Genomic DNA, 23,999 nt, shown 5'->3' with positions numbered 1-23,999 from the left:
TTACTGTCACCCCGACCCATCTGCAGCATTATTCACAAATTGTGAAAACGATTCAAAGAATTGTTTAGGACCATGTCTGTACAAAGTGCTCATATGTAAAATTATATCCAAGACTTTGTGCTGTTCTCTTACGTGGAAGATATTTCATAGTTCTACTTCTTCTACTTCTGACCTGTCAAAGTCTTACAATACATTGTTTAAGTCATAGTAGTAGGCCTACTGTGCATTAACAAGGGCCTACAGGGAACCCAACTTTCAAACCTATCTGCGGTACAACATTTGCATGTGTAAGTGGATGCATGGCGATTAATTCTAGTATTTTATGAACTGTGAGGCGGAAGCTGCACAGTTTATAAAATGCCACATATTTCTGCTCCAAAAGTATGGGCTTACATTTCAGTACACGGAAATATTTCCAATGCAAGAAAACCCATACTTTCTCTTCCCATTTTATAAACATCCCTGTGTATATTCTACACAGAAAATAATTGTGACTCTCTGCAAATTAACCCAGAGTTAAACACGGAGATGGGTGTTTTATAAAGTACACGCTTATATTCTTTTGAAAATACTTGCATGCCTAGTTGGAATCATAAGCTTCCTTATGCCTCCACCACGTCACCTAGACCCTCTAGCACTTCACCCTGAATCCTGACCAGGTTACCTAGACTTTCCACCCAAACACTGCCGACAACAAACAAGTCTGATTTCACTTGCACAAGTCAAATAGCAGGTGCTAATATGTACTAATAAGTTAGGTAATATCTCTTACAAAATAGCAACTACTCTGCCTACTTCTGAACTCCTCTCTGGAACATCCTATCTGCCACCTCTGTTTTGCCTCCAGTAAAAAGTATACACAGAATGGAAAACACACGTGTACTCTCAATGTTTATAAAATAGCATATGCGAGCATACATGCTAAGGACATGTGGTAGTCTTTTAAAAATTCACTCCAAAAAGTACAGAGTCAACAATCTTTGTAGCTAATTAAGATGAAAATGTAAACTTTAGGTATTTCATTAATCCTGTTTCCTTGGACATTTCTCTGCATTACGCTCTAGTTCCTGGTCAACATGGTGCTTTGGCATTTCACAGTGTAGCCTCTATAAGGTGTTCTTGATTAATGTAGCATTTAGGGTCTGCACCTGCAGCTGCATCTTATTGACTCTTATTTTTGGAAATGGATATTTATATATTTGCATCAGTATATATCTACACAGTAGCATTTCCTGCATTGCTCAGTGTTTAAAAATCACTATTAAACTTGCAGAAAATATTGTTTAAAAATATCAGAACTTTATAAGTTAATTCAAGAGTTGTTGGAGTTGGGGGCCGACCCAGTGACAGTTGAAAGGCTGTGCACTGCCATGCAGAGGACCTGGGCTTGATTCCTGGATCAGAGCTTCTGATCCCCTGGCCAGCCGGGGGTAAGGAGGCTGCAGAGGCAGCGTTCACAGCCCCTGGCAGAGGAAGTCCCAGTCATCGTGCAAGGACACCTAGCAGCCAGTTATAGGACCCATGATTGCAGGACTGTCAGCGTGGTGACTTGGGAGGGAATATAAAATAAGGGAATAACCATGGGTAGTTGCAAATGAAGGCTCATACCACTGAATCCCAGCCCCAGTTTCAGTTGAGCTGGAAGCCCAAATGAGCAGGAGGAAGCTGCTGCCCCCTTTCCCCCAAAGAAGCCCCCCAAAACAAAACAAGTTATTGAAGCTATTTGTTTATAAATGTAACTTAAAAGCACCCTAAAAACAAGCAAGCACAAGAATGCCATTGCATTTTGCCCTCTCAGTATCTCAAATAGCACTGTCATCGGACCTGAGGAGGAAGGGCAGGACTGAACATTTCCCAAATAAGTTGTTTAATTTACAACATGCAAATATTTTCTAAAATCGGACAGGAATAGAAATTATGGAATGTAATTATTCTTTCATTGCAATGTATCTGATCCTCTGATATTACTGGTGTTCCTCCTTCTTCAAAAACATTTGTTAAAATTATAGCTTTAAATGTTCAGCATGCAAAGGCCTTATATAAATCTGTCATTTTGCAATTGCAGTGTAAACCATTACGGTGATATTGATCACTATTATAATACTTCAACTTTTTATCAATAAAGTTTTTGATTTAAAAACATACCCAAGTGACATGACATACGTGTATGTCAGTACATTGCTAATGCTTGTGACACGGAAAACCACCAACTGCTCCTGGTAGCTACCTTGGGAGGATGCAGCTGAGAGTAACAGGACGTCAAAAGGTTCCAGCCTGGATCTCTTCTTTCCTTACATTGTATCAGCAGCCTAGACAGTGTGGCCTATCTTCCATTCTATGTAACTTACATTTTGCTGCAGTGCCCATCACATACCCTCATCTGCTCTCAAGTTCAGTCAAATATCGGTGAGAACTATGATTTATTCACAATAATTTCTTCTTTAATTGGGGTGTGACCATATATCACAAGGGATAGGGCTGAACCTGGTTTTACTGCATTGCGTGCGTGGATATGTCCAACTTTTCTCAGGGAATTTACAATGACATTTACATGCAACGGGAGGAGAGAGGGTGAGCAAAACTGGGGCTGGCTCAGCCTCTTCCTTTTAACATGGAGCTATATCAGGAGTTCTGAGCAAAAACTACAAATCAGTCTAATTTTCAGGATATCCACAATGAATAGTCACAAGATGTATTTGCATACATATGGTTTTGTAATAAATCTAGTTTGCATATTTTGGGTACCTTAAAAATTAAATCTGTTTGCGGCCCTTAAGGTCCAGAGTTGAGAACGTTTGATTCATATTATCTTCCTGTCTTCAATGGGGTCAATTTTCAAAGGGATCTAGCTGGCTGAGGAAGGACTTACTGGAGGATTTATCATTTCACCATAATTATAGCATAATGATCCATCACGGGTAAAAAAGGGGCGGGAGGTGACAGTGAGCAGGCGGTCTCATCATCGCGATGCGTTTTCTCCTACCGCAGTTGCAGGCACACTGCACACTATCGCCCCTATAGTGCCAATAAAATATCTGTACCCATGTCCAGCACTAATGTGGGCGATAATGTGCGATGCATTATCACCCACAGCGCTACAGGCCCCAACATTTCCTTAGCCCTGCATAAACCCCACCCAAACTCCTCCCCTTTCCCTAACTTGCATTTTCAACTTCCGATGCAGTAGTTATCGCATGCGTTAGGACGTTATCATGTGCGATAATGCCCTATCGCATGTGATAACAGCCCATAACGATTTGAAAAATGACCCCCTTTAGCTGGCTAAATCAAAGCATCTGAAAAGCCTCCCCTGCTTAGTGTTGCGTTTCCCGGCCGTGGCAGGCCCGCAACTGGCTTCACTCACCCCTGACGCCCGGGTCCTGGACCTGGCCCGTCTTCCCTGGCAGCGGTAGGCAGCTGCCTATGCGCTCGTGCTCCGCCTGTACTCCCAGGCTCCTCCGGTGTTGCTGCGGTCTCCTCCGGTCCCAGCCGGATCTCCCCACGTGCGTCGCGGGGAGATGCCGCCACCTCTTAGTTTCCGGCCTGTCCACCTTAGGTGCACATGCACGCCTTCCCTGGCTTTAAAGGGACCGTGGCAGGAAAGCCTCCTGCAGCCCCGGATGATGACGTCACTCAGCCTTTGTATATAAGGCGGTCCCTGCCACTTAGACTTTGCCTTGGCAACAGTGTCCATGCTTCCTGTCATGTGCTTCATTGCTGTTTGTTCCAGTACCTGTTCCTGTTCCAGTTCCTGATCCAGTACCTTTTCCTTGCTCCAGTACCTGTTCCAGTTCCTTCTACCCTTCGGACAGATCTCCCTGGCTTTGACCCTTGCTCAGACCTGACCTTGTCTCCAGCCGCCTGCCCTGACTTCAGCTTGTACCTGACCTTGTCTCCAGCCGCCTGCCCTGACTTCAGCTTGTACCTGACCTTGTCTTCAGCCACCTGCCCTGACTTCAGCTTGAACATGACCTTGTCTCCAGCCGCCTACCCTGACTTCAGCTTGTAAATGACCTTGTCTCCAGCCACCTGCCCTGACTTCAGCTTGAACCTGACCTTGTCTCCAGCCGCCTCCTTGACTTCTGCTTGAACCTGACCTTGTCTCCAGCCGCCTGCCCTGACTTCTGCTTGAACCTGACTTTGTATTCAGCCGCCTGTCCTGATCCTTGCTTGGACCTGGCCCTGTCTTAGGCTTCTGCCTAACTTACAGTACGGACTTAACCTTGTTCCTAACCGTGCTACCTGCTTCAGTCTGTCCAGACTTTGGAACCCGGTCTCGTCTTCAGCTCTGCCTGACTTGCAGGCCGGACTTGCTTCTGTCTTCAGCCACATGGCCTCTGCTCCAGTCAGTCCGGCCTTTGAATCCTGCCTCTCCTCTGCTTCCTGGCACCCCGCCTTGGGCACTCTCTCTGGGATCAACCATGCGGAGGCCCACGTAAGTCCAGCTGACCCCAGTACCCAAGGGCTCAACCTGCGGGGAACGAGGGCTGGTATTGGCGAAGCTCCAGTCGGCCTCCGCTTCCCGTTTGGCCTGAACTCCCAACGATGGGAACCCTTGGGGGCTTCCCCCATGGGTGGCGCCAACCCCACCTCAGGCCAAGGGCCCACCTACGCAACACTTAGCAATTAAAGTCAGTCCCTTAAATTTCATTACACAGGGGAAAAAAGTTAGGCAGCCGGTGCTCATTTTCAGTGCTAGCTGCCTAATTTGGCTGACCAAATCTAGGTGCCTAAACCTGGCCGGTCACCCTCTCTCTCTGAATGTAATTTTAAAAAAATCCCAACTAATAGAGAATAGGTCTCTGTCCCTCCTACTCAGCCAACTGTATTTTATTTTTAAAACAAATGCCCTCCCAGCTTCCCTTTCCTCCTCTCTCTCCCACCCACCTGACACTATTCTTTAAAAAATGCCCCTAAAGCATTTCTTCTGTCCATCCCCACCTTCCTGCTGTAAAAAAAAAATATTGCCTGGGGGGATCTCCTCCCTCTTTCCTGCTGTAGGATAGAAGTGGGGTCAGAGGTCCCCCCCCCCCTTTCTTCTGTCCAAGAAAGGACGTTTGATTGGAGGGGAAGGCAGATACCCAGTGCCACCTCTGTTCTCATTTGCATAGCAGGAAGGGAGAGAGAGGACTTTTGTTTTTTAAGCAGGGATGGTGGGAGAGAGGGAAGAGAAACTGGGAGGACATTTCTTTAAAAAATGAAATGCAGTCAGGTAGGCAGAAGGAGGGAAGGAAGAACCGCAGGGACATTTTTTTTTTCTGTTTTTAAAGTACAATCAGTTGGGGTTTAGAGCACTTCAGCCAGTTAGTGCTGGGTTTCAGCACTTTCTACCTAAGGGCCCTGCTTACTGAGCATTTTTTTTCCACAGACCCACAATGGAAGAAAACCTTTAGTAAATAGGGTCCCTAAGTTTGATAAATCTAGTCAAGCAAAACTGAGGAGCCTTCTCAACAGAAAATTCACATAAAGATAACTGTGACATCATTCACATCCATTGCTCCCAACGTACTACACGAACCGCCAGCAAAATTAATCTAGTGATTCCCTCACTTCCACAGGCTAAATTATCCTCCACCAGAAACAGAGCCTTTTCCATCATCGGCCCAAAGCTCTGGAACTCGCTTCCTCATTGCCTCACCAATCAAGATAACTTAAAATCCTTCAAAAAAGACTTAAAACCCTGGCTTCTCAGCCAATCTTTTAAAGATAGCACTCAATGACTTTAAAAATTCTTTATATTCTGCCATTTTTCAATCTCCCTGTTACAATGATACAGATGCCCTTCAATGCTTGATAAGTTATATGTACATCTATTCAGGGTTCTATCCTGTGTTATCTTGTTATACATTCTCCTGTTGTGTTTACTTTCGTTAATTTTAAATTGTAATGTTTAAATAAATAAATAAATAAATAAATAGATAGATAGATAGATAGATAGATAGATAGTTAACACCGAGGACACTACAGTGTTCATTTAGGGGTGGATTTTCCGAGCCCTGCTCGCCTAAATCCGCCCAAAACCGGGCGGATTTAGGCGAGCAGGGCCCTGCGCGCTGGTGAGCCTATTTTACATAGGCCTACCGGCGCGCGCAGAGCCCCGGGACTCGTGTAAGTCCCGGGGTTCTCCGAGGGGGGCGTGTCGGGGGCATGTCGGGGGCAGGCCCGGTCGTCGCGGCGTTTAGGGGGCGTGTCGGCAGCGTTTTGGGGGCGGGTATGGGGGCGTGGCTACGGCCCGGGGCAGTCCGGGGGCGTGGCCGCGCCCTCTGTACCCGCCCCCAGGTCGCGTCCCGGCGCGCAACAGGCCCACTGGCATGCGGGGATTTACTTCTCCCTCCAGGAGGCGTAAATCCCCGGAGAAAGGTAAGGGGGGGTGTAGACAGGGCCGGGCGGGTGGGTTAGGTAGAGGAAGGGAGGGGAAGGTGAGGGGAGGGCGTTAGAGGATTCCCTCCAAGGCCGCTCCGATTTCGGAGCGGCCTTGGAGGGAATGGGGGTAGGCTGCGCGGCTTGGCGCGCGCCGGCTATACAGAATTCATAGCCTTGCGCGCGCCGATCCAGGATTTTAGTAGATACGCGCGGCTCCGCACGTATCTACTAAAATCCAGCGTACTTTTGCTTGCGCCTGATGCGCCAGCAAAAGTACGCCTATTCGCGTTTTTTGAAAATCTACCCCTTAGAAAACAGTTAATACAACATTTTCTCCTTCTTGTCCTGAACCATTAGGCAGTCATTTTTCATACTGCCTCTTACTCTATCCTCCAGGCCTTCAATATCTATCTATATAATAAATCACAAGTCAAAATGGCTTTTTTATCCTCAAACTTACTGACAATAAAGCTTTCATAGACATATGAGGTACCAAATTAAAAAATTTGACATGTAGATTTATAGAATCATATTTACTGTCACATCTCACTTTTTGAATTGGCCATAAAACTGAACATACCCTCTGCACATACACTCTAATGGGGAAAAGGACTCTGTCACCTGCATATTGAACATCTGTTGGATTGCTAACAAGGACTGTCCTATGGGACAAGGTTGTTTGTCAAGATGCTGAGGCTAAACATGATTGAAGCAAAGATGCTAACTGGCAAGGCAAAATGTAAACAAAATCTGGCTCCCTCTGACACCAGCCTGCCATTCACATTAAAAGCAAAGTCAGTTTCCCACGTGTGTTGCTTTTGAGATGACCATCAATAAATATCTGGGGCAAACATTTGACCACTTTGGAATCTGCCAACATTTAGTCATGGACAACTTTATATTGCTTTTTAAAGAGATGGGCCACTATGCAATTTAATATTCAGGTGACGATTGATGAAAATCATGGCAACATATGAAATAATACTCATATAAATATATACATTTAACATTGTTGATGAATGCCAGCAGATTAAATCTCTAGTCACTGGGTTTTTTTTTTACCTTCATAAAAGTCTTGAGATTGTAACTGATATAATTAAAATAACATCATAATACAAAAAAACTCCCTCAGACCACGTTAAGGAACCAGGTACAGCAGTCTTGCCTGGTCCTCCTTAAGATTAAGACCCATAGGGAATCCAGTTTGAAGGGAGGAGCCCTTCACCAGAGTATAAGACCTCAGAGCCTAGAAGGGTTAAGCAGGCCATGGGGAAGAGAGAGAGAGTCCCACCATCTGAGAAGACCTGCTATGTTTAAGGTTTGACACTGTCAATTGTTAAGACCTGCTAGGTTTCAGTTTGGGACTTGCCTGAAGTCAAAGTGATTGTTTTTGCTTTGCACTATTGTTATTTGTGAAATACCTGAAGCTAAGATGAGCTGCCTAAGTTTTGTTTGGTTATGCACTGTACTTTCCTAAATTTTCACTGTAAATAAACTGCACTTAAGGATCAGCAAGAGTCTGCCTCCTGTTTTCCTCTGGCTGTCTCAAAGCCACTATTGATTGAGTTACCACAAGATACTATAGTTCAAATAAATAAATATTTATATGTATTGATTGAGACTTGATGTCAGTCTACCATTCCCCTAAGCCAACACAGTAGATATATGGCTGGTCCTATGGGCAACTCATCCTTGACTGCTGTAGGTTGAACTTTACAAATTAGAAAGACCACCCCAGTCATATGACTCATGGGATTTACCTGTTGTATTTTCAAATTTCTGGAGGGATGAATGCAATCAAGGCCTCTTAACTTGAAATGCTGTCTGAAAAAATGAGCAAATGTTATGATTCTGAAGGTGGACCTTGGTCCGAGGTAGAGTTAACACTACCCAAGAGGGTAACCCCTCTTGGGTCCCTACCGTCGGAAGGCGAGGCTGGACTCAGGTGGACCCTTGAAGACAGAGAAGAGATCTGGATGCAGGCGCCTCCTGCAGGTTGTATAGTCCAGATAGCTGGCGCCTCCAGCAGGTCGAAAGTCAGTCCAGGAGCCGAAGCTTGAAGAAAGGTCGGAAGCCGGTCCAAGGGTTAAAGCCTGAAGAATGGTCGGCAGCCAGTCCAAGGGTCAAAACCTGAAGAATGGTCGGCAGCCGGCCCAAGGGTCAAAACCTGAAGAATGGTTGGAAGCCGGTCCAAAGGTCAAAGCCTGAAGAATGGTCGGAAGCCAGTCCAAGGGTCAAATCCAGAAGAAATCCAACCAACTGGACGAGAAGCGGAACCAGGAACAGAGAAGAAAGGAACTCGGAATACCAGAACCTCCAACTACTAGCCAAGCAGCCAAGAAGCCAAGGCAAGGTCTGAGGAGCAGACCTTGCCTTAAATAGCAACCCGGAAGGTGGAATGCACTGGGAGGAGCCACGACAATTTCCTGTCATGGCCCCTTTAAATACAAGTTCTCTGCCGCGCGCACGGCTCTAAGGAGACCCGAGGGGGAGGAGTCAGCCCGGCCGAGAGGAAACACAAGTGGCCGGGTCCTGCAGCGGCAGCAGCCGCAAAAACACCAGAACAGAGACCTGCCTGCCTCTGTGGGATCCCCGGAGGTGGCCCGACGCCTCAGGTGAGTTCCTCGGCCCCGGTCGAGGGCCGCCGCAACCGGCGGCCATGACACCTGGTCCCGGTCGCGGCCCGCCACAGCCGGCGGCCATTCAGCAAAGCCCAGCTGTTATCACATTTTAAGCAATGTGCTTTACAATTGTTATTTACATAGCAACATTCAGTATTTCTGTTTAATGATTGATATTTGATTTCAGTTTGGCATTCAATTTAATCAAAAACACAAGGAGTGAATTTCACAATGATGCTAACTAGAATTTCCAAAATCTGAACTTGCCTAATCATTGACTGTATTGATTTCTCTGTTAATCATATTCCTTGTGTTCTTTCATTTTTTCCTTAATGTGTTTTTATTTTTCAAATTTATAGAATTTATGAATTAAAAAGTGCACACCTTTTAACTGTGAGCAGACCCTTGTTTTTAAAAACCTCCTTCTCTGAGTTCAGGTTGTGCTTTACTCATGTTTTATATGCATTAGTATGATTCATTCAAATAAATCTTGATGCACATAAATAGGTGGTTGGATGTTTCTTACTATTATTTCTAATAGTTAGGACTTGATTCACCATGATTTTTCTCTCATTCTTCGTTTTATGGAGAAAAAAAGCTTACAGGTGAATTTTCAAAGGAGTTACGCATACAAATGTATTATATTTTCATGGCAATTTTCAAAAGCCATTTACACGCACTTAATGCAGGTAAAACCTATTGACAATTCAATAGCATATACTATAGCAATTTTCAAAAGCCCACTTACACAGGTAAAGTACATTTACATGTGTTAAACCCAGTATTAAGTGTGTAAATGCTTTAGAAAATCAAGCCCTAAATAAGCTAGTGGAAACCCTGACTTAGCAAATCTCACATACTACTATTTTAATTATTAAAAAGTAATAATTTAAAATGAATCAAACTATTATGAACATTAGCCCAGAGATAGTTATGAAGTTCTTTATAAAGAATAGGCCCCCACAATAGATCCTTCACAGAAACAACTCCTGCCTTATGGAACTGCCTCCCAGAAAAGTTCCAACAAACACAGAACTATTCTCATTTCAGGAGGCAAATAAAGATCTGGCTTTTTATTAAGCTGTTAAATGCTGACTCAAAATTGACTATGAGAGCTACCTGCATGCATCTTAAATGTCTTAAACAGCTGCTAATAGTTAGTAAATCATGAGTACTATATTTCTGTTAGTCTTGTTTGTAGATTTATTAGAGTTAGGCCTTGAGGTGCATTTTATCCACGCCTGTCGATTGCTGCTTTTTCAAATTATTTACTCCCTTGTAATGTGAAGTTATAAATGATTTATTTGTAAGCTAAATTTTCTAATATACCTTAACCCACTTTGAGAGAATTGCATATTTAAAAAAATGGGATTTAATTACCCCCCAAGAGATGTCTACCCTTTATGGTCTGGGGAATGTACCTATGTTTTCTTATGCACAAATAGCCCACTATGTTCATTCACTACCAAAGTCTAGTTTCTCGTCTGAGGGCTTCCATACTATAGCGGACTGTTTCTGGCTCGAACGGTCGCAGGTGCCATCCCTGTCACATTATTACAAAAAATTGCGCAACTTGGTATATCCTAACCCATGCTCGATTGTAGCGGAGAGGTGGAATAGGGAGGCGGTATTCCGAGTCACAGATGTTCAAGTGGGAGCCTGCTTCAGGCGCATTGCACGGGTCTCTCCCAACTCTTACTATCGCGAAATGCAATACAAGTTTCTCTGGAGAGTTTACGTGTCTACACAGGTAGCTTTTCATTTTACTCTGGTACCAGTGGCAACCTGTGGGAATTGTAACAAGGTGGCGGGCACCCTCTCTCACTTGTTTTGGGACTGCCCCCTTATTCAACAGTTTTGGAAGTGCATTGTATCTTACTTGGCGGGTTTGTTGGACATTCCAATATGAGTCTCCCCTCTTTTGTTACTTTTTGAATGTATTCCTCCTTTGCGTATTCGAGACATGGGTCCCCGTATGTTGTTTATGAAAGCTTGCTTTGTAGGGAAAAAATTGATACTTCTGCACTGGAGAGAGCAGTCCGTGCCCTCTTTTAGGGCCTGGCGAAATCACCTGCACCGTCTGATGCAGATGGAACGACTGATGGCACGTATATCCCCCAAGCACCGGCGCAAGTTTCTACAGATTTAGGACCCCCACATCCAGGTGCTACCACCTAAAGCACGCAGTTGGATCTTGAATGACTGATGAACACTCTTTCCTCTCTCTGGACCTTTCAGGATACGTCTTGGCCCTTGTCACAGTATGACTCTTTTTCTGATTAGATGTGGGCGGAAAGGGTGGGGGGTGGTAGGGGGGAGTTACTATGTAATACAGTCTTTTGTCTTGGAGATTTTGTTTGCTCTATGATGTTGGGCGCTGAAGGATACCGGTGCCCAGCTTGTTGTATTCATTTATCTGTTGTGTTTGAAAAGCATTAAAAATCGTTAAACATAAAAAAAATGGGATATAAATCCAAGTAATAATAAATATAAACGTCTTATAGTCTCCTCAAGGATGATTTGCTGAAGTTCAGCCATGCTACTATTGATCAACACTAAGCCGCTGCAAGGACAGGTCAATGCAGTTGTCAGGCGACCTCTGTAACTTCTGTAGAACTGTCCAGCTTCGTACATCCTTCCACAGCTCTACTACTGCCCTCTCCCTCATTGCTTGCACTCAGCCATTCGGCACAACTCTCAGTCAACATCCATCACTGCATCACTTAAGCTGAAAACCCTGCTCAGCCTTCATACCTCCCCAGGGAAGACTCTACAGTTTTCCAATTCAATTAACTCTTGTTCCAAGAAACCTTGAATCCGTTGCTCCAAGTAGCAACTCGCCACTCTTAAGACTCTTTTAATAGCTTTTTAAAAAATATTTTGGTGGGGAACTTTCAATATAATTTGTGTGGATTTTTTCATAGTTTTGGATTACTAGATGGGATGGTTCATTAATATGGGTTCAAGGTTGCGGTATGTTGATTGAATAGCGAAGGTTTGCTAGTATTAACTTGGATTACTTTGCTTTTAATAATGATTGACAATAATGTTTAAGGATTAGACTGCACAACACTAGAGATCCCATATTAAGCAATGCAGCATGAAATGGCACTGTCAGGAAATATTTTTTTCTTTTCCTTGATGGAACACCACCAACCAAGCTGTTCTGAATTTTTTATAATTAAAATAAAATAATCGATCTACTTTCTGTCATCACACTTTGGGCCTGATGTATTAAAGGGTTTCTCTCATTTTGAACCATATGTACTACGGATGTTTTCTAGAGACAGAAAATGAAAGAAAACCACACAACCGTACAACTGCTCCTTTAACATTTATTTTTAGAAATGGGTTCTTTATCGAAGGGAAGGGCAATAGAGGCACTGATACACAGCAGAGCATGCAACAGTTCCTTTAGCCACGAAGTACTGATTGATATATATATTAGTGTTTTGTTTTGGGGGCAGAGGTTACCCAGTGCATATAGGGCCCTTAGGAGATTTTCTTGTAATGTCTTAAAGCCAAGTTACTAGATTAAGTTAATGTCAGGCCAAGGTATGCATAGTTTAGGGGTGTGCACTATTTCTTGCTTTTTTAGACTATTTGAAATTTGTGTTGAAGATTTTTTGGCTCAGTTCTGCTGGTGATGCAGGGATACATGATTGATAGAAAAGTTTTTCTCTTTTTATTCTGTAGATGCAGCATTTCTATGTCTAAAGAATGTGTATTTCTATATTTCTAAGGCCAGCACTGGTGGAGGGTGGGGAGAGGGAGAGGGCTCAGGTTAGGAAGAGAGAGATAGTATGCCCACTGCCACTAATCCATGTTAAGCGTGGGGGGGTTACCTTTCTCCCTATTCCTCCAGTCTGTCTTCCTTACCCTTTGCCCTCGAAGAGCAGGGATCATTTGGGGGAAGGGAGCAGGCCTAGACTGAGCCTGTGCCTAGGGTAGCAGGCTAGCTGAAAAAATTGCTGCCTTTCAACTATGCCAAATCTCTCTCAGCAGAGAATAGCCCTTTATTGTGGGTGTGAACCCTTGGACCAAGGTGGTTTTGGCGCAGCCTGAGGGAGGAGCCCTGCAGGTCTCCACCATCAACTGGCGGAGCTGGCTGTGGCAGAGGCCCATCTGGAGCTTTACCTATATTAGCCCTCGTTCCCCTTAGGGGCCAGCAGGACTTGGGCACAGGGCTCCGTTGCTGAGGTGCAGATCCGTGGAGGTGGTAAGTGCATAGACCAGGGACCAGGGCAGGCGGGATACAGGCAAAATCTGAGGCAAGCAGTGGTTAGGGCAGGTGGCGTTCAGGTGAGGTCAAGAGTCAGGCAAAGGTCAGAGGTAGGCAGAGTTCAAGCATGGATGAGAATCAGGCAGTGGTCAGTGTCAGTTGGAGTTCAATTGTGGACAAGAGTCAGGCAGTGGTCAGTGGCAGGTGGAGTTTAATCATGGTCCAGTATCAAGCCGAAGTCAGAACCAGAGATCCGTCCAAGGGAAGATGGGATGGATAGGCAGGCAGGGAGATGAGGAACAGCACAGGTGGACAGGAGAAGATACTGAAGAACTGAAAACTGACCTTAGGACGAAGACGAAGAACTCAGTAAAGAAGACCAAGGACTACCAAGACAAGAACCAGGATGCAGGGATGAAAACCAGGAACTTAGGAACGAAGACCAGGAACACGTTGAGGCAATTCGCTTTTCTGGAGGTAGTTGATCTATTGCCGAGGCAAGGAGAGATAGCTGAAGTGGCTTTTTTATAGGCCCATAGGAGTGATGTCATCATGTGGTGCCACTGGGCTTTTCCCGCCATGGACCTTTTAAGAGAAGTGAAGTTGGGCACCTGCGTGCCTTAGGAAAGCCCGGGGAGGTAGCGGCATTGGAGCAGGCCGAATGCAGGGTCTTGCCATGCATTCAATCCTGAGCCTTTGTTGTGTCAGCAGGAGTAGCTGTAGAGGTAATCAGAACGCAGTGGCCTGCCGTGCATTTATCTGGGGGCCTACCCCAGCATCAGTCGTGGTAGTCCATGGGCCTGCCCTGTGGACCACCGAATGCAATACCCTTTTACTTCCTGATTCAACTGCAGGGAAAAGGAGGGGAGGTAGACAGAGCAAAAGGGGATAATATTCGAAAGGTTAGGAGAAACCAAGTGGGGGAACATTTGGGAGTGTGGAGAGGAGCTGGAAGATGAGAAGGGATTGACTGGGAGGTATGTGTCTATGTATGAGAGAAAGGGTAAATCTGGAGGGGGAAAGTGGTGGTAGAAAAGAACAATGTGTGTACGAGAGAGAAAAATTATTGGTGTCAAGTGTGAATATGTATGCCAGATTCAGTGGAAGGTTACACATCCTCCTTCCCTTGATCTCATATTCTATTTCCCAGATTCTGGAAACTCCTTTCTTTCCTACCTCTCCCTTCTCCCAGTTCCTGGAATACTGACTCCAACACTTAATCCCAGATCCTCCCTCTTCCCCTACCACTTTCTCCATTCTCTCCTCCATTCCAGAGTCTGAACCTCCCTTTCTTATCTTTCCCCCTCTTCCTCACTTATACCCATCTCTTTTTCTTCCCATCCCCAGCTCCCTCTCTATTCCCCCCCCCCACCCCCCCCGCATACCCATCGGCCTATTTAAAGGGACCATGGCAGAAAAGTACCCACAGTCCCTAGTAAAGATGTCACCCGCACTGCTCCATATGAGGGCAGTTCCATTGATGCAACAGGTCCAGCTACCTTGAGTAGAGTGTGTTGCTTCCAAGCCTGTTCCAGTCTTCATTTGCCCAGTCTGTTCCTGTCTTGCCTGCCTGCCTCTGCCTATCCGTCCCTCTTTCTGTCCCTCGGGCGGATACCTGGTTTTGACCCTTACCTGGACTCTGGATATGCCTGATCACTGAGTGCCTTGACCCTTGCCTGGACCCCGAACATGCCTGATTACTGCCTGCCTACTACCCTAGTCTGGCCTTGGACCACGTCTCCAGTCATCTACATAGGCTCTCGCTTAAGTCCTGCAGGCCCCAGCACCCAAAGGTTTCAAAAGAAGATAGTAGTGCGAAGAGTTCGTTTTTGAGAGCAGTCTGACTGCAGAGGAGAAGATTTTTCAAAGATAAAAAGAAGACCCCCTGATGCAGAATTTGAAACGTGGATCCATGTCGGGGCAATGATGTTAACATTAAGATAAGTGGGAAATTTATGCTCTTGTGACTGGGACTGTGTTTTGATTGAGACTGCTCTGATAAAGTAACCTCCAACAATATAGAAGATTTGAATAAGACATTTTAAATAAGGAAGTGAGAAATCCCTAAAGTTGGGGTATAGTTTTAAAGATAAATACAATATAATAAAATAAAGTTGGACTTATAAGGAGAAACAGCGTGTGATCTATATACTCTGTGGACTTGGAGGTCCTACAAATTTGTAATTTAAAAAATAGAAAACAATATAATAAAATAATAATTTCACTGGTGCACATATACAACGGGTTAAAGTGCAACTGGGTGACTGACTGCTGGTTTTTGTGATCAATTTAAGGCTGACATATTTTTGCCTATTCACCAAAACCTTCCCAAAGATTTTAATGTCCAGATTCAGCAATGAAATTGCTCAATAAGAGCCCACATTTGTTGGATCTCTGCCCTGCCTAGGAAAGAATGACCAAGATAATGACATTACTCAGACTTTCTGGCATACTTCCTTTCTCCGCCATCTGAACACACAGATTCTGTAGAATTTCTCCTACATATTCATTTAATACTTTGTTAAAATTTGCTTCTAACCCATCGACTTTGAAATTTGGTAGTTCTTTAATTACCATAAAAATGACCTCTTTTCAGAGAGGCACATCTTTGTAAATCTTCAGTTTCAGAACAGGATAATCTTAATTTGCCATTAGTTGGTCTCTAACTGCCATGTTTTCTGCCTCTGCTATATATAAATCTTTGTAAAACCTGCAAAACACCGTACAGATATCTGAAGTAGAAATATAATTCTTACCAGACTTCTCTTTAAGCAAAGGTACAAAGTTGGACCCAGACCACACTCTTACTAGACTGGCTAACATTCTATTTGATTTATTTCCATACCAATAAAATTTAAGTCTTAAAGTTTGTAAGGCCACTCCTGCCATTTTATGTTACATATCATTTAAGTGCTGTTGTGTTTGAACATATTTCTCTTTTGCCTTTCTCAAGTCATTATTTAATGACTGTCACTTATACCTCTTTAGTAATTTCTTTGTCTCTATGATATTCTTACTTAATTTTCGTATAGAACTATCATAACCAATAATATTTCCCCATAAGATAGCTTCCTCTATCTCCCTGTATAATATGGGGCTTTCTTTATGAATCCTATTATGAAATTTGTTGTGTTTTTATTTATCAATCAAAAATTGTCAAAAATCTATGTCCTGCGGGAGTCCATTTGGCATCCTCCAACTTTGCCTTATAGAAGCATCACCTTTTATATTCAACAAACAAAATACAGGGCAGTGATCTGATATCACTAAAGTATTAATGTTAGCCAAGCACAATTTTGAAAACAAATTTTCTGATAAAAGCATATAGTCAATATGACTGGGCGTCTCATGTGTTCTGGCATGATAGGTGAAGTCCTTAACAATGGTCTGTGCATAAACCAAAGTTAAAATGGTTTAGATGCCAAATAATTCCCCCAGGACAATAACATATCTCTCTTTGGGGGTCTTTGACTAAAGTGTTTAACTTAAAACTAACATTTTTATTAATCAATATTGCAACCCCACACCTCTCTGTAGAACCTGATACACAGTATGCCTGTGACACCCAGCTTTGCTTCAACTTAAGAGTGTTCACTTTCTGATAAATGAGATTCCTGTAAAAAGGCCATATTACATCTCAGTCTTTTGAGATGACTCAACACCTTTTCTTTCTTGATAGGCGTATCCAAACCCACAACATTCCAAGCAATGAACTTATCCCCATCCCAAATACTAAAAGAGTATTATAATTTCATATGCCTTGAAACATATCCAGTGGGCAACTGGTGTCCCAGCACAAGCACTTGTCCAGTTTGCCCAGGGCCAGTTCAAAGATATAGACATTATAGGCGAACCTTTCAGCCTTATGCCTCCTTCTCCCCATGCTTCGCCATACATAATTAAAAATTATACATTTACAGTAGTTTTTACATGAAAAAGGACATTTTCAGATAAAAATAATCACAACATGACCCCGTGATCTGATGCATGGATGAGACGTGAGGCTGACTCACTCCCGATGCTCTCTCACCCCCCCCCCCCCCCCCATTGCAAGCCCTATTTCTTTGAATTTTTACTGATTGTGGTTGACAAATCAATCACCTGTGGCTTCCCAGAAATTCATCAACAACTTTCTACTCCGGAGAGACAGTGAAATGTCCAGCAAACTGCAGTAGGGGAAGAAACCTCTGGGTAAGCTGACCGAAAACAAATGGCTGACAGTCTTCTGAGCCCATGCCCAGCATCAGGAAATAGGGCTTTGGTAGAGGAAGTGACCCGCAACGAAGATTTGCAGGCAATTTGGTAGAAGCAGGGAGCCATGGAAAAGTACATTTCGACTCTGGAAACCAATAGAGTCATTTTCCAACTTGCGTTATGGTGTTTTTACATGTGTTAAGGCGTTTTTGCATGCGAAAAACACCTTAACGCATGCGAAAGCACCATAACACATGGTGCGATGCTAATTTTTAAAAGGGGAGAGATTGGGGTGGAGTCGGGGGTGGGAATTTTATAAAAATGGGCTGGCTTCGCAAAGTGCGAAGCCATGACACATGATATCTCATAGTTTTAACGCCAAAAATTACTACACCTTTTTCATTAGCGTTAAGTTGTGCAATGTGCTTATAACACAAATTGTGATTTTTTTGCAAATTCTGTTTTGGGCATTTTTAGGTTGGGGAAGGGCCTGAGATGTGGGGGAGAGAGAGAATGAACCTTTGGAGGTTACAACATAGTAAGCAGCTATTTATGCTACTATAGGAGGCCCACCTAGTAACTCGAGGTGAGGTTTAGGTAGTAGTGTAGGGGTTAGGGGCCACTTTGACATGCAGAGTGAGACATATGAACAGAACAGTGCACTCTTGTGAAGATTTGATGTCTTTCGGAGTGTGGAAACTCACACAACGATGAGATTTGTATAATGTTCTCTCAACCTAGCTTGATGGACTCTTTACCTGGGTAACATCATAAGAACATAAGAACATGCCATACTGGGTCAGACCAAGGGTCCATCAAGCCCAGCATCCTGTTTCCAACAGTGGCCAATCCAGGCCATAAAAACCTGGCAAGTACCCAAAAACTAAGTCTATTCCATGTTACCGTTGCTAGTAATAGCAGTGGCTATTTTCTAAGTCAACTTAATTAATAGCAGGCAATGGACCTCTCCTTCAAGAACTTATCCAATCCTTTTTAAAACACAGCTATACTAACTGCACTAACCACATCCTCTGGCAACAAATTCCAGGGTTTAATTGTGCGTTGTGTAAAAAAGAACTTTCTCCAATTAGTTTTAAATGTGCCACATGCTAACTTCATGGAGTGCCCCCTAGTCTTTCTATTATCCGAAAGAGTAAATAACCAATTCACATCTACCTGTTCTAGACCTCTCATGATTTTAAACACCTCTATCATATCCCTCCTCAGCTGTCTCTTCTCCAAGCTGAAAAATCCTAACCTCTTTAGTCTTTCCTCATAGGGGAGCTGTTCCATTCCCCTTATCATTTTGGTAGCCCTTCTCTGTACCTTCTCCATCGCAATTATATCTTTTTTGAGATGCGGCGACCAGAATTGTACACAGTATTCAAGGTGCGGTCTCACCATGGAGCGATACAGAGGCATTATGACATTTTCCGTTTTATTCACCATTCCCTTTCTAATAATTCCCAACATTCTGTTTGCTTTTTTGACTGCTGCAGCACACTGAACCGACGATTTCAATGTGCTATCCACTATGACGCCTAGATCTCTTTCTTGGGTTGTAGCACCTAATATGGAACCCAACATTGTGTAACTCATTGTTGCAGTTGGGTACTGCTGTGGAATAGTGGACCTTTGGGCCGACCTACCACGAGAGGCGGGGTAGGCCGGGAGGCGGAGCCAAGGCTCAAAGTGTTCACCAGGTGACTGCCCGGGAACCAGGAACCCCCCAGGAGGAGCCCGTAGGGTCCTGGCCCCTTGGGACTTAGGTACCAGAAAGAGAGTCCAGTAACAGAGAACCAGGAAGTCCAATGATAATTGAGTCTAGCACAAGATCTTCACCCAGGTACCCAGAACCCCCCAGGAGGGGCCCGTAGGGTTCTGGCACCTTGGGACTTGGGTACTAGAGAGAGAGTCTAGCAATAGAGAACCAGGAAGTCCAATAGAGTCTCTAAATGAGCAGATGTGAGTAGGAGCAAGTAGAAACCTGGAGCGGGGTCCGCAGCCAGCAGGTGAAGGCAAGGCTGAAGGCTGAAGCAGGAACAGAGACGAGTCGAGATCAAAGGCAGGCGGCAACAGAGTGTGGTCAGGGACGAACCGGGGTCGAGGCAGGCAGCAGGCAGAGCGTAGTCAGGGAAAAACCGGGTCGAGGCAGGCAGCAGGCAGAACGTAGTCAGGAACTCCAAGGTCAACGGCAGGAACACAGCAAGACGAAGCGCAACTCAGAACTACAAGACTGTAGTGAACCTCGTTGCAAGGCAATGAGGGAACGTCCGGACGCCGGTTATATCTGTCTCAGAGCGTGACGTCATCAGTGCAGGTGGGGCTTGTCTTCCGGGTTCTGGGCGCTCAAAGTGGCCGTACTCGCACGCGCGCGAGGCCGCGGTGAGAGAGACAGGCAAATGGCGGATGCCACATGGAACTGAGCGCGTTTTTGGGTCCTGGAGACCGCGGAGTGCGGCGTCCCCAGACGCGGAGGTAGGCGCTGGTCACGGGGAAGCGGTGCAGACCGCAACAGTCATAGCATGGGTTATTTTTCCCTATATGCATCACCTTGCACATTAAATCTCATCTGCCATTTTGATGCCCAATTTCCCAGTCTCACAAGGTCTTCCTGCAATTTATCACAATCTGCTTGTGATTTAACTACTCTGAACAATTTTGTATCATCTGCAAATTTGATTATCTCACTCGTTGTATTTCTTTCTAGATCATTTATAAATATATTGAAAAGTAAGGGTCCCAATACAGATCCCTGAGGCACTCCACTGCCCACTCCCTTCCACTGAGAAAATTGTCCATTTAATCCTACTCTCTGTTTCTTGTCTTTTAGCCAGTTTGCAATCCACGAAAGGACATCGCCACCTATCCCATGACTCTTTACTTTTCCTAGAAGCCTCTCATGAGGAACTTTGTCAAACGCCTTCTGAAAAACCAAGTACACTAGGTTGTGAGAACATTGTACAAAGCTCATCGTTGTGTGAGTTTCCTCACTCTGAAAGAAATCAAATCTTCACAAGAGTACACTGTTCTGTTCGAACATCTTACGCAGCATGTCAAAGTGGTCCCTAATCCCTACACTACTACCTAAACCTCACCTCAAGTTACTAGGTGGGCCTTCTATAGTAATATAAATAGCTAACTACTAGACGGGCCTTATAGATAGTCTCTCTCTCTCATCCCCCAACCCCCACCCCAGAGGTTATAGGTAGGAAATGCAATAAGTGTGGTATTACCAAAATGTTAATGCACTTTGCAGCAATACCTATGCAAAGCCCTAAGATAATACACATTGTGATAAATAGGCTATTACCATAAAACATGCCCCTCTTCCTATCACATGCAACATTTTGATGAATCTGGCCCCAAGATTGATGATTTGGAAAGTAGGATCCGGAAAAACAATCTTTGTAGGGTTCCCGGAGACTCTTTCAGACCATGGGATCCATTCTTTACTGGAGGGATGGTTGCTGATGAAACTGGGCTTGGAAAATCTTAAAGACCACTGCCATGTGAAGCATGCACACCAATTGGGGGCCTGTGCTCAGGGATCCTCCAGGCCCCAAATTGTGATCGCACGTTTCTTGAACTTTGCACACAAAATTGCAATCCTACAAGCTTATCGGAAGAAACCAGCGTTGCTACATGACAGATGTAAACTTTTGGTATTTCAAGATTATTCTACTGTGGTCTCTCAGAAAAGAAAGGAGTTCTCCCAAATTTGTGCAGATCTCTTTAATTGACATATACAATTCACTCTACAATATCCAGTGAGGCTACGACTGGAACATAAGGGATCTTGGAGAGTTTTTGATTCTGCAGTCAATGCCCAACAACTTCTGGAATCAATAACTGAGAAGTGAAGGCCGTTTGTAAATGTTATGTGTTTTTTCCTGCAGTTTACTTGTTATTTCCTATATTATCAGGAAGTTAATTTTAAAATATTGCATGCAGTACTTGGCAATACTGGATAGGCAGTCAGGCTGGTATATAAGGGCCTAGACATTATGGAGGGGGTGTTATGGCCGCCAGCCGCAACGGGCCATGACCGGGACCAAGTGTCATGGCCGCCGGCCGCGGTGGTCTGCAACCAGGGCTGAAGACTCACCTGAGGCGTCGGGCCGCCTCTAGGGATCCCACAGAGGCAGGCAGGCCTCTCTAACGTTGTCTTCGCGGCCGCTGCCGGGCCCGGCCACATGGCTTCCTTCTCGGCCGGGTTGATTACTCCCCCTCTGGCTCTGCTTAGAGCCACGAGCGTGGCTGAAGTTATTATTTAAAGGGGCCACGACAGGAAGTTGTCGTGGCTCCTCCTGAGGACTCTTCCCCTAGTTTTTGTATTTAAGGCAAGGTCTGCTCCTCAGACCTTGCCTTGGTATCATGTCTTCAGACCTGCTTGGTTCCGGTGTTCCTGATCCTGTGGACTTCTGGTTCCTGTTCCGGTTCTTCTGGTTCTTCTTCTCTCTCTCGTTGGACGGATTCTCTGGAACTGACTCTTGGATTGGCTTCCAAACATTTCCCTGGCTTGACGTTAGACCGCTTCTGACCATTCTCCTGGATTCACCTATGGACTGGCTTCCGACCATTCTCCTGGATTCACTGTTGGACCGGTTTCCGACCATTCTTCAGGTTTGGATTACTGGACTGGACTACCAACCTGCTGGAGGCGCCAGCCATCTGGATTCTTCGACCTGCAGGAGGCGCCTGCATCCAGACTAACCTCTGTCTTCTTCGAATCACCTAAGTCCAAGTGGCCGGGTTCCTACAGGCTTCTCCTGGGGGAACCGCAGGCTTCCAGTGGCGAAGTACCAGTGCAACTGCCAGACTACGAAGCCTCGCCTTCTGACGGTAGGAACCTAGAGAGTTCTCTCTCATAGGTAATGCTAAGCCTACTTCGGATTAAGGGTCCACCTCCTGGTTCGTAACAGGGGGCACCGGTACGGATACTATATGTAGTTTCAGAGCCTCCTTTTTTTGGAGGTCTTTTGGATAAGGTGTGGAGGGATGGAGAGAGAGGGGAAACAGGTTGGGTGGGAGGGGAAGGGGGAGGGGGAGGGGTGATGCTGTAGCTTTTGCAGATACTAAGATGGATCTATCCTGGCAGGAACGTCCGAAACTGAGTTCTCAGGGGAGATTGGGCAAAACCCTCATTGGTGCTGATTCCCTAGATGGGAGGGGGGGGGAGAATTAGTGTCAATGTAATAAAGATGTGGTTCTACAATAGATGGTATCTCCTTTTTGGGTCAGACCAAGGGTCCATCAAGCCCAGCATCCTTGGGATCCCCTGAAGCAGGCCAAACTGTTAACATCACTTCACAGACACAAGACCCAGATTGCTTATTTGCAGGAGACGCATATAAATGATCGGGAGCATGATAAACTACTCAGAGATTGGGTGGGCAAAGTTTTCTATTCTTCTGCAGTGAACAGAAAAGGAGGAGTTGCGATCCTGCTGGGTAAACAGGTGGCTTTTGAGCATATCTCCACTCATAAATAAAGTGACAGCCACTATGTTTTCATAATAGGGAAACTGTATGGTCAGACCATTACTTTGTGCAGTGTATATGCCCCAAATACATATACTCATACCTTCTTTGAGGAGCTAGTGAGAGCTTGGATAGTTCACACTAAGGGCACCTTAATACTAGCTGGAGATTTCAATTGTGTGGTAGATCCCACCCTGGATAGACAATCTCAGGTGTATATCCCTAAATTGTGCTGTAAAAAGGAATTCCTTTTCTTTGTAAACACTCAGTTACTAGATGTATGGCGGATTATGCACCTGGAAGAAAAAGATTTTACCCTCATCTCTAGGACACATATGACTATGTCTAATATAGAATATACCAAAAAACAAGAAGGAAGTCGGTCTAGGAAAGCCGTGAGGAATATTAAAACAGAGAAGCTGACGTCTTCAAAAGTATTTATTAGAAAAACAGTATTCCAGTAAGTGCCCGACTCAAGGCCTGAGTTTCGCCCAATCGGGGGCTGCTTCAGGGGCTGTTCATGACAGATTTTGTCATATGACAGGAAACAATGTAGTTATCTCATACCTCATTCAGACTGACACCAATTAGAATCCAAAAACATTGGTAGCAGGTCTGTAAATATCGTATTGATGTGCTCATTCCAATTTGTTTACGAAGATGTTTTAAACTTGCAACAGTGTGCATAATACAGGTTAATTCAAGAATGACTTGCTCCAGATCACACAGTGTTTTGGGTTAATGGCTTGGAATCTGAGGATTATAGAAATTATGTCTCAAGTGTAGAGATACCGGTACACAAAATTATTTACAGACCTGCTACCAATGTTTTTGGACTCTAATAAGTGTCAGTCTGAATGAGGTATGAGATAACTACATTGTTTTCTGTCATATGACAAAATCTGTCATGAACAGCCCCTGAAGCAGCCCCTGATTGGGCAAAACTCAGGCCTTGAGTTGGGCACTTACTGGAATACTGTTTTTCTAATAAATACTTTTGACGACTTCGGCTTCTCTGTTTTATATTCCTCATATAGACTATTTACTAGTTTCCACATATAGCTTTTCCAAGGTTGTCAGGGCTGAAATAGGGCCCATAGAATTCTCAGATCATTC

This window comes from Rhinatrema bivittatum, chromosome 5, assembly GCF_901001135.1.
Source record: "Rhinatrema bivittatum chromosome 5, aRhiBiv1.1, whole genome shotgun sequence".
NCBI lineage: Eukaryota > Metazoa > Chordata > Amphibia > Gymnophiona > Rhinatrematidae > Rhinatrema > Rhinatrema bivittatum.
The sequence above is the reverse complement of the archived record's forward strand: the minus strand, read 5'-3'. Positions refer to the sequence as shown.